This window comes from Hydra vulgaris, chromosome 12 (assembly GCF_038396675.1).
Source record: "Hydra vulgaris chromosome 12, alternate assembly HydraT2T_AEP".
Lineage (NCBI taxonomy): Eukaryota > Metazoa > Cnidaria > Hydrozoa > Anthoathecata > Hydridae > Hydra > Hydra vulgaris.
The window spans coordinates 19,056,845-19,066,815 of NC_088931.1; the positions used below are offsets into that span (position 1 = coordinate 19,056,845).

Consider the following 9,971-nt stretch of genomic DNA (forward strand, 5'->3'; position numbering starts at 1 on the left):
TTATTAACGGCTTGATCAAGAAGAGAAGAGAGCTTTGAATGCAACAAAAACCATTTGATACATTTTAGAAAAACATGAAATTGTTAGCTACATGATCTAATATAAAATCTTCTGTTTTTACTTTCTAAACACTTAAACTTAGCTCTATCAACAAATGTTTTCTAATGTTAGTTCAGTCTTTTTTCTTAACAAACACAGCATACACGAGCAGTTTTTTTTTTATTGAGATGAAAAGAATGGCAACAAATAACGTGTATTATCCAATTGCGTGTTGAAAACGAGTCGAAAATATAATTTATTAAAAAAATATACTTTGAAACAGTTAAACAGTTGGATATTTCGAAACAGTTCAACTTCGATCTAAAGATGAATGCTCTTTACATCTTCTGCTTCGTAATGTGAGTCACTTAATTTTCTTAGATAGAATACCAGAAAAAGAACTTCATATATCGAATAAAATCTGATTACTTATCTCAAATAACAAAAAGAAAATTATATCAGAAAAAATTTTAATTTCTATGTAAATAAAAGGAAAATACAAATTGCATATATTTTAATCAACTTGCAGCCCAAATATCAACCAGTCCATAATATTAACATTTATCAACCTGTCCGTAATATTAATATTTATGTTTTTCTTTAAGTGATATCTGTTCTGAAGTTTAGTAATTATCACGTGTAAAGCCAAACTATTTTTTCAATATTACAAACAAGTTAAAAAATTTATGATGACTTTTAAAAAGTTTGTTTACAAGACTGATTGTAAACAAACTTTTTTAAGTAAGTTAGTAGAAAAAGTAAAAAATAAATAAGAAAAGTCAGTATTATTTTAATACTGTATATTAATTGTAAATTTGTTTTTTATTAAGTTTTGTGATTTTTACTTAACAATAAGAAATATAAATTGTTTACTATAATAACTTTTAATGAACTTTTTTCAAGGTAATCAAGGACGATGGTGATTAAAACTCTTTTTTCTGAGAGTTAGTTTTTATATTTTTTCTCACAAGAAACCAAATTTTAGTTAGAAACCTCGTGAGAGAAAGTTAGATTTGTTTGCAATTGAAAAAAAAAAAAACTAGATTTGCTACCTACTCAACAACAAATTAGAGCAACAAAAAATCAGTTACCGACTTTATTTATTGCTTGATTGTCACCTCCTAAAACTATTTTTTCATAATTTTGGATATTACCAGATGCACAGTTATGTTTCGGTTTCTTCAAACTTGCCGCCATCTTTTTTTCCTCAATCCAAATAAATACAAATTCAGTAAAAATAAAGTAATGTTAACTAAAAAAAGAATGAAAAAAAGTTCTAGTGAAAATGTTGATAACTTGTCTTGATATCATACTCCTGACGCTACTCGCAAGTGATCCCCAAGACAAAAGAGGTTTTCCGAAACTTTTCATATTATATTGTGAAACGTGTTTAATGATATATTATAATAAATATATATGCCTATCATAAATATGTTGTTGTGATCCTTTTAAGCATATAACCCGTTTATATGTTTGATCATATATATTATTTTAAGATTAGTCAATAAAGATAGTTTTATACAACATTTAAAATAACGCGAAATCTAATCTCTTTTAATGTCTCTATTTCCTATTTTTATGTACGTCTTTATAATTACGTAGTTATCATTCTTAACAGTTCCCCCTGTTTGGGAAAGACTTTTCTTTGCGTTATGTTTCTCATCAAAGTATTTTTTACTTTTGCATACTTTTTATATTGACTCTCTCTCACTTCTTTATCGTATGGTGATTTCTCAACTATTATCAAAGGAAATATATTTTTGTTTTGAATATTGAATATTCTATTTGTTTCTATTGAATAACAATGTGGCTGGTGATATTCCGGTTATAGCATGAGGAGCACATCTATAATTTCAAAGTATACATTGAAGTTCCTCTCTCCAATTTCTGCACATAAAATGAGTTGTTTTTATTTTTTTGTTATAACTTGCATGAATTTCTACTATCTTTCTATCTTTTCTTCTTTTCCCATTTGCTTTCGGGTATCGCAGTGTTATTTTAATATGTTTTATATCAGCATTTTCAAAATACAATTTTATAGCCTCACATAGAAATAGTGGACCGTTGTCATTTCATATTTTTTTAGGATAACCAAATAAAGCAAATAGTCTTTCTAGTTTAATTATGATACTTGGCGCTGTTGTGATTTTCATTATGTCAACAAATGGGTATCTGGAATATATATCTAATTTTGTATTTTGTCTTTAATAGTTCACGTAATGCTATTGTTTTTTCACCAAAGTCTTAAATAAATTCTTGACACGTATGTGCATAAACCCAGGAAAATACGAAGCTCACTTAAAGTTGTTGGTGTTCTTGCATTCTTTATAGCCTCTAACTTTTTTTGGGTCAGGAATAATACCAATTTTGGACAATTCAATACCAAAAAATTTTATCTTCTATTGAGCAAAATCACACTTTTTTTATTTAGCTTTAAACCTAATGCACATATTTTGATAAACAATAATTCTAACTTCCTTACTAAATCTTTCATTTGATGCATATATTATAATATCATCACTAATAAACTTTATCTATTTCATCTATTTTACCATAACTTTGTTCCATATTTTCTTTGAAAATCTCGAATGAATTGTTAATTTCATATACTAATCTTTTGTTTCTATAAACTTCCTATCTGTTTAAAAATTTGTGATCTTTCTGGACTCGACATTTAACCCTAACTGAGTATAAGCTTCATTCATGTCTAACTTCGCAAATATTTTTGAATCATATATTTTATCTATTACGGAATCCAATGTAGGTATAGGGTATCTTTCGCGTTCAATTGCTTTGTTGATGGTTCTAGCATCAAGACATAATCCTACCGTTTTATTTGCTTTTGGTACAATAAAAAAATTACTAATCCATTCTAATTATTAATTAGCTTCTTCAAGACGCCTTAGTTCTGCTCGAATATCTTTTCGAAAGTGATAAAGATAGCGACGTCAATTTTGTGCAATTGGTTGTATGATTTCATCTACATGCAGTTTGCATTAAAAGTTTTTTAGCTTACCATGTCCTTTGAATATATCTTCATAACCTGCAATCAATTTTAATAAATCATTTTTGAATTTCATAGTCACTTTACAATTTGCATCAAAATAATGCAAGTTATTATCTTTTTGATTTTGTGGAGATTTAATTTCATTATCAATTTTTTTACACATATTAAAGTGCTGCTTGGTTTCATTTGATTTAGCCACTGAATTTACACCATTATCTTTGTTGGGCACAAAGTTTCCATTTTCATCAATTTTCAAAATATTCAGTTCCTTTGCAGTTTCAATTCCTATGATATTTCCAGCATTATTTTTATTTACAGCATAGATTTTGTTGGTAGTTATTTTGTTTTTTGTTTAAATTTCAGCCTTTAAATAACCTATCAACTTCAGAGGCGTTGAAGCATAGGGAAATAGTACTGTTGATGTTTTTTTTTTAGTAATTAGTTTAGATCGTGGTCTTTAGTCCTTTCAAAAGTGTTTTTGCGAATTAAATTCACAATAGAACCTGAGTCGATAATCATTTTTAATATAACATTTTCTAGCAGTATATTTATTTATTTTGTTTTATAGGATTGCCCTCTTTGTTTTGAACTAAATGCTGAAGCAACCCTCATTCACTTCTCGGTTCCTCTCATTTTCTGAGCTGCTTTTACTTTTGTTTTTATTATTTATCTCCTTAACTTGCTGTATTGTATTATTTATCTCCTTAACTTGCTGTATTGTATTATTTATCTCCTTAACTTGCTGTATTGTATTATTTATCTCCTTAACTTGCTGTATTGTCCTATCAGGCGTTTTTGAAAAACTTTTACAACAAATGGCTAGATGATTTTTCTTTTGACATTTAAAGCATGTTTTTCCATTGGCTTTGCACTCTTTTTGATGTCTAACAAAGTATTTTTCCCCACATCGAAAACATAACAAGTCATTTTCTCTTTTACATATACTTTCACTTTGGTTACTTCCTGATTTAAAATCTGTTGCTTGTTTTTGTCTTCTGGAAATAATTAGTTTTTTTAAATGATCTACCACGTCAATCTCCTCTGTGCATTGATTTGTTTTCTTATTTGACATTTCTTTTACTGTTTGTTTTGATATTTCCATGTTGCGACGAATTTCAACACTTTTATCAATGTTTATTTCCCGATCCTGGAGAAGTTTTTGCTTCAGTTTTAAAGAATGGCATTCTAATATATATATGATCCTTTACTGCCTCAGCGACGTCTGAAATCGCACAATATTCGGCTTGTTTTCGTAATCGAGTAACAAAGCCCACAGTACTCTCCTCTTCATTTTGTTTTATGTTCTTAAAAATATATCGTCAATACGTGATGTTTTTTTTTTTTTGCTTTAAAATAGAGATCTAGTTTTTCACATATTACATTGTATTGATCATTATCTTTTCCTTTTAGAGTTTTGTATATTTCTTTTATATCTTTTTCAGTTAAGTGCAATAATAATGCCTTTTTTGCGCCTCTTGCGAAACTTCTGTCGCCATTAGTTACGAAATCTTCTCTCCATATTTCCCACCGTTTATCTATATTTGTTGTATCATTTTCGTTTATAATAAACTGTTTTATATCTGGTAAATTACTAATTGCTTTTGCCATGTTTTTATCTTCGTCGCCAATTGTTGTGATCCTTCTAAGCATATAACCCTTTTATATGTTTGATTAAATATATTATTTTAAGATCAGCCAATAAAGATCGTTTCAAACAACTTTTAAAATAAATGTTGCCGAGGGCGCCATACTTTTGCTGTAAATTGTTCTAACGTTTTGTGGAAATGACTTTACTGTAAATTATCTTTAAAAGTTGTGTGCAGTGATCTAGCTAGATAGAGCGTTCTTAACAAAACTTAATCAGTGTTTAAGTAGTTTTTACGTCTAAACTCTAATGTTACACCCACCTAGTTACTCTCAATATTTCTCCACCACTGGTTTTAATTGGTTGAAGGATATTTAGGCATTCACGACTTGCATGCATGCGGAGGAACTTCATATAAAACGCAATGTACATTACTGGTTGTTGCTGTACCAATGCAATCACTATGGTTACATTAAGCGAAAGTTTGAGTCTAGTAAATCTTGGTAAGTGGCAAACCACGTGTTTAGTCGTACAGTTCCATTTGGCTAAAATGCTAAGGACCTGTTAAAGTGGTAGCATTAAGTAAGAAATCTTAATAACTAATAGTATTCCTTGACAGTTAGCATGTGAAGCCCACTTTTGTCTTCGTTCCCACGTTGTGAAATATAATTGATCTTTCAAGTATTTTTTACAAACTTTAGATGACACTACGCATTTGACAGGCACAATATTGTGTGTAGCAGCTTTAAAAGAAGCTTTGAAAAAATCAATACATTTAAAATAGTATAAAAAAGGCCACAATAAATAAACAAATTAAATCTAAAATGCAAACACTAATAAGTTAAATATAAAGAAGCGAAAATAAATAAACCAACATTTTCCTTGCGTTGGTAATTCATTAAATGTTTTAATAATATGTAGTTTGTAAATATTCAAAGTTATTTTTGATACCAATAGGTTCGACACGTTTTACTGTCTGAAGAATTTGATACGCTTTTCTAATCGAACAGAAATGTTCCTCTACAAATATCATTCGTTATTTTTTTTTCATTACGCTATTCATGCAAACATACTAAATTCTCTTATCTGATTTTTCGTAGGCGTTACTTTCTTGTTTAAATGAGAAATGTGCTGGTAACATTGATGCAATAAAATCTACCAAGTTATAACTCAAATATGTCAATAGTTTTTAAGATCTGTTCAACATCTAATGAAACAAATTTGCAAAAATTTTACGGAATATGCAGGTGGATTACTACCCAGCAGACCACACGACGTTAAAATAACGTTAAAATAATGTCAAAGCTCTAAAATCTACCATATTTTGGGGTTGAAATAACGTCGTGTGCCTGCTGGGTAGCAACTGTAAACCTTATTTGAAAACACAAAAAAAGTGATGTTTATTTATGATGAGTTGTTCGAAAGGAAATATATGATTCTCACTTAAAGCTGTTCCAGTTACAAAAATTGACATTAATCGGATGGAACTTGGATGAGTTTTTAAAGACTAAAACAAAATTAAGTTGAACTAGGGATTAGCTTTTTCGTTGTGAAAGCCGTTAAACGCAATTATGAAATAATTTGCAATAATTATACTAGTAATGTGTCTGCATTTGACAAGCTGTTATCAGTAAATAAAAATGGTTTTAGTATTTTCTTTATCTTCCTTGGATGCAGAAAAACTAACTTTATAATGCAATTATATGAGAAACATACTATTGACCTGAAAGAGATATTTGTTTCCGTGATAAATGTAAATGATAAAATTTAAGTCTATTGTCTCAACAACCAAGTAAAGTTATAAAATAGTTAAAAAAAAAAAATAGCTAAAATACATGCATCATCCCGAATCTTAAAACTGAGCTATAGTCATTTTTTTTTTTTTTCAAAAAAATGGAAAAGAGTGTGGGGAACCTCAGAGCATAAATTCACTTAGGCCCTACAATGGTATTAAAACAGCTTCAGGGGCGCCAAATTCTTAAATGTTCTGTAAACATTTTCCATAACTCAAACAAAATTAAAAAAAAAAAAGTCCTTTTGGAAATGACTTCCTTTTCATAGTATGGCAGTTCCATAAAACATTGAACTGCTCAAAAATTTAGCTAATGGAATATAATTTTTTTAAATCTAAAACATTCTATTTGCTGTTTATTTGCCTTAGGTTTCAAATGATGAAGATTTGCACATCAAGATGCCCACCACCACGCTGGTGCTTTTCAACGACTGTATATTGTAAACGTCGTGGTTTGAGATATGTACCTAATGAAACTGAACTTACTGTAACAGTGTTATATTTAGAAGGAAATAATATATCTACTTTTCCGTCCGATGCATTCAATTCATTAACTTCATTAACATCCCTTGATTTGCGTTCCAACCAAATATCCACAATTTCAAACAACGCATTTAATTTGGTAACCTCATTAACATCTCTTGATTTGCGTTCCAACCAAATATCCACAATTTCATCCAACGCATTTAATTCGTTAACTTCATTACCATCCCTTGATTTGAGTTTCAACCAAATATCCACAATTTCATCCGACGCATTCAAATCGTTAACTTCTCTTGATTTGACATCAATCATTAACATCTCTTGATTTGAGTTCCAACCAAATATCTACAATTTTATCCAACGCATTCAATTCGTTAACTTCATTAACATCTCTTGATTTGCGTTCCAACTAGATATCCACAATTTCATCCGACGCATTCAATTCCTTAACTTCATTAACATCTCTTAATTTGTGTTCCAAACAAATATCCACTATTCCATCCGACGCATTCAAGTCGTTAACTTCGTTAACATCTCTTGATTTGTGTTCCAACCAAATATCCGATATTCCATCTGATGCATTTAAATCATTAACTTCATTATCACACCTTGGCTTAGATTCTAACCAAGTATCTACTATTCCATCCGACACATTTAAGTCGTTAACTTCATTATCATTCCTTGAATTAGATTCCAACCAAGTATCTACTATTCCAGGCGACGCATTCAAGTTGTTAACTTCATTAACATCCTTTCGTTTAAGATCAAACCAAATATCTGATATTCTATCTGATGCATTTAAATCATCAACTTCATAAACGTACCTTACTTTAAATCACAACAAAATATCTACTATTATGCCTGACGCATTCAAATCATTAATTTCATTAAAAAAGCTTGATTTAGACAGAAACAATTTATCTACTATTCCATATGACGTATTCAAACCCTTTAATTCATCAACTTATCTTAGTTTAAAAAAAAATATTCATTCAATAAAATTTAATATATTGTAACAACATAGAGTTTAAACTTTCACTTTGCTTATCGTACTGTTTGATACTAAAAGCGTAAATATTCTTTTCTAAAGAAATATTTTACAATTCATAGCTTAAAATTATATAAAACATTTCAAGTTTGTGATATTTTTAAATAAAAGTTTACATGAATAAAAAAATAAATTTAATATAAATGAATTGCATATAAATATTTTATATATATAATATAATAAAAATTATCAATAAATATTTTATACAAATAAATTTTTAAATAAAAAAACAAAATTTTAAATAAAATTTTATTTTGCAAAAACTCTTGAAGATCATCTTTTGATCATTATCACGTTTAAGCAAGTTACGAACGCGGGTTTATGACTTGCATGAAAATAATTTTTCCCTCAAGCAATAAATAATTCTATAATATGGCTCGTCCCATTTGAATATAAATTTTTATCCGAATGATCAAAATGATTATTCTAAAGTTAAAACTCGATAACCTTATTTCAAAATCAGTTTTTATAAATTTAAAGCGATTCCCCTGTTACTTTTCGATCCCCCGTTACCTTTATTATCTAATTTTCTTTGGTTTCCTAAATTCATTTATTTTATTTGCTAACATTTTGACCTCAAGATTTTTACATCATTTTTTATCAACGGATTTTTTTTCTTTGTATGCTTTTACTACATTTTTTTAAAACTTTTAACAAAAGCCTGTGGTTTTTAGCAAGAAGATAAAAGATTTTTACGAAATACTCTGCACATTTTGCTTTTACAAACTTTTATTTTGTCGCTAAAAAGTTAAATATCGTTTATTATTTATCTTATGCTTCATTACTATTTCCTAATTTAAACATTACAAAGACAAGAAATAGCAACAACGGCAATAATTGCAAATAAAATGACAGCAATAACAACGGCAATGACTGCAAATAAAATGACAACAATAACAACAGTTAAGAGTAAACTTTTTAGATTTCTGTTTGAATGAAACCGCAAAATCTACCACCACTTCAGCAACCACTTTATCAGTAGCTTCAACACGCAATACAAACTACGTCAACTCATTCTTCAGCTACCTTGTATCCAACAAACACGTTAGCTACTGATTCTTCTCCGTTAGCAAGAATAAAAGTACGAGGTATAAACTATTAATTCTATTTCTCATATAAGATTCGTAATTAGGTTATCTGAAACAGTTCCTTAAATTTGCCCCTTCTCTCAAAATAATAATCTTGCTATATTTAGGTTTCATTTGGCATAATGTTCTCCACAACACTTTTCCTAACTCTTTTTAGAAAGATATTCAACTTTGATAAAAAATTTAAAATACTTTTAAAATGGTATATCTGATTTAAACTACTAACAACAAAAATTTGCTTCAATTAGAGCGTCGTGAAAATTTTAACTGCATGCATTTTTTTAGGATGTTTTGAACACGACATTGTCAAGCCTATTTTCATACAGGATTACGCCGGATAGGATAACTTACGCCGGGGATAACTTACGGATAACTTAATAAGGATAACTTACGCCGATTCATCGATTGGAGCAATCTAAATGCAACTGTTGAAACCTGCAAGCATCTTCTTTTCAAATCCAAATATAAAGTAAGATTTTTTACATTTAAAAACTTAACTTTTACTCTTTTAATTTAAACTTTTAAATTTCAAGTCAACTCAAATTTTAAGGGTGTTTTAAAAAATTGGTCTTAACTGTCGAAAACACATTGAAAAATAAAATACCGCTTATATTAAAATTCGAAAGCGACCGTTATGAAAAACTTAAATCAATCTGGATCGCCAAACTGTTAAGATGTCCAAAAAAGATCCTTTTGTACTTTTTCATGAAATTAAAACTAAAATTGAAGTACCACGCAGTTGTGTCAGCCTCAACCATTCGTCGTCGTTTACAAAAAGCTGCTCTTCGAGGCTGTATAGTAAAGTAGAAACCCCTTGTTTCAAAACAAAATCAACCAACTGATTGTTTACTCTAAAAATAGTGAAGCACGGTTGAGGTAATGTTAAGGCTCAGAGAGCTATGTTCCGGTAAGGTATCGGTCCCCTGATA

At 29.0% G+C, this 9,971-nt stretch overlaps 1 pseudogene; it reads left to right on the plus strand.

Annotated features, from left to right (window-relative positions):
- Nucleotides 1-245: 245 nt before the first annotated feature.
- On the plus strand, nucleotides 246-7,932 carry LOC136088550 (carboxypeptidase N subunit 2-like; annotated as a pseudogene).
- Nucleotides 7,933-9,971: the final 2,039 nt, after the last annotated feature.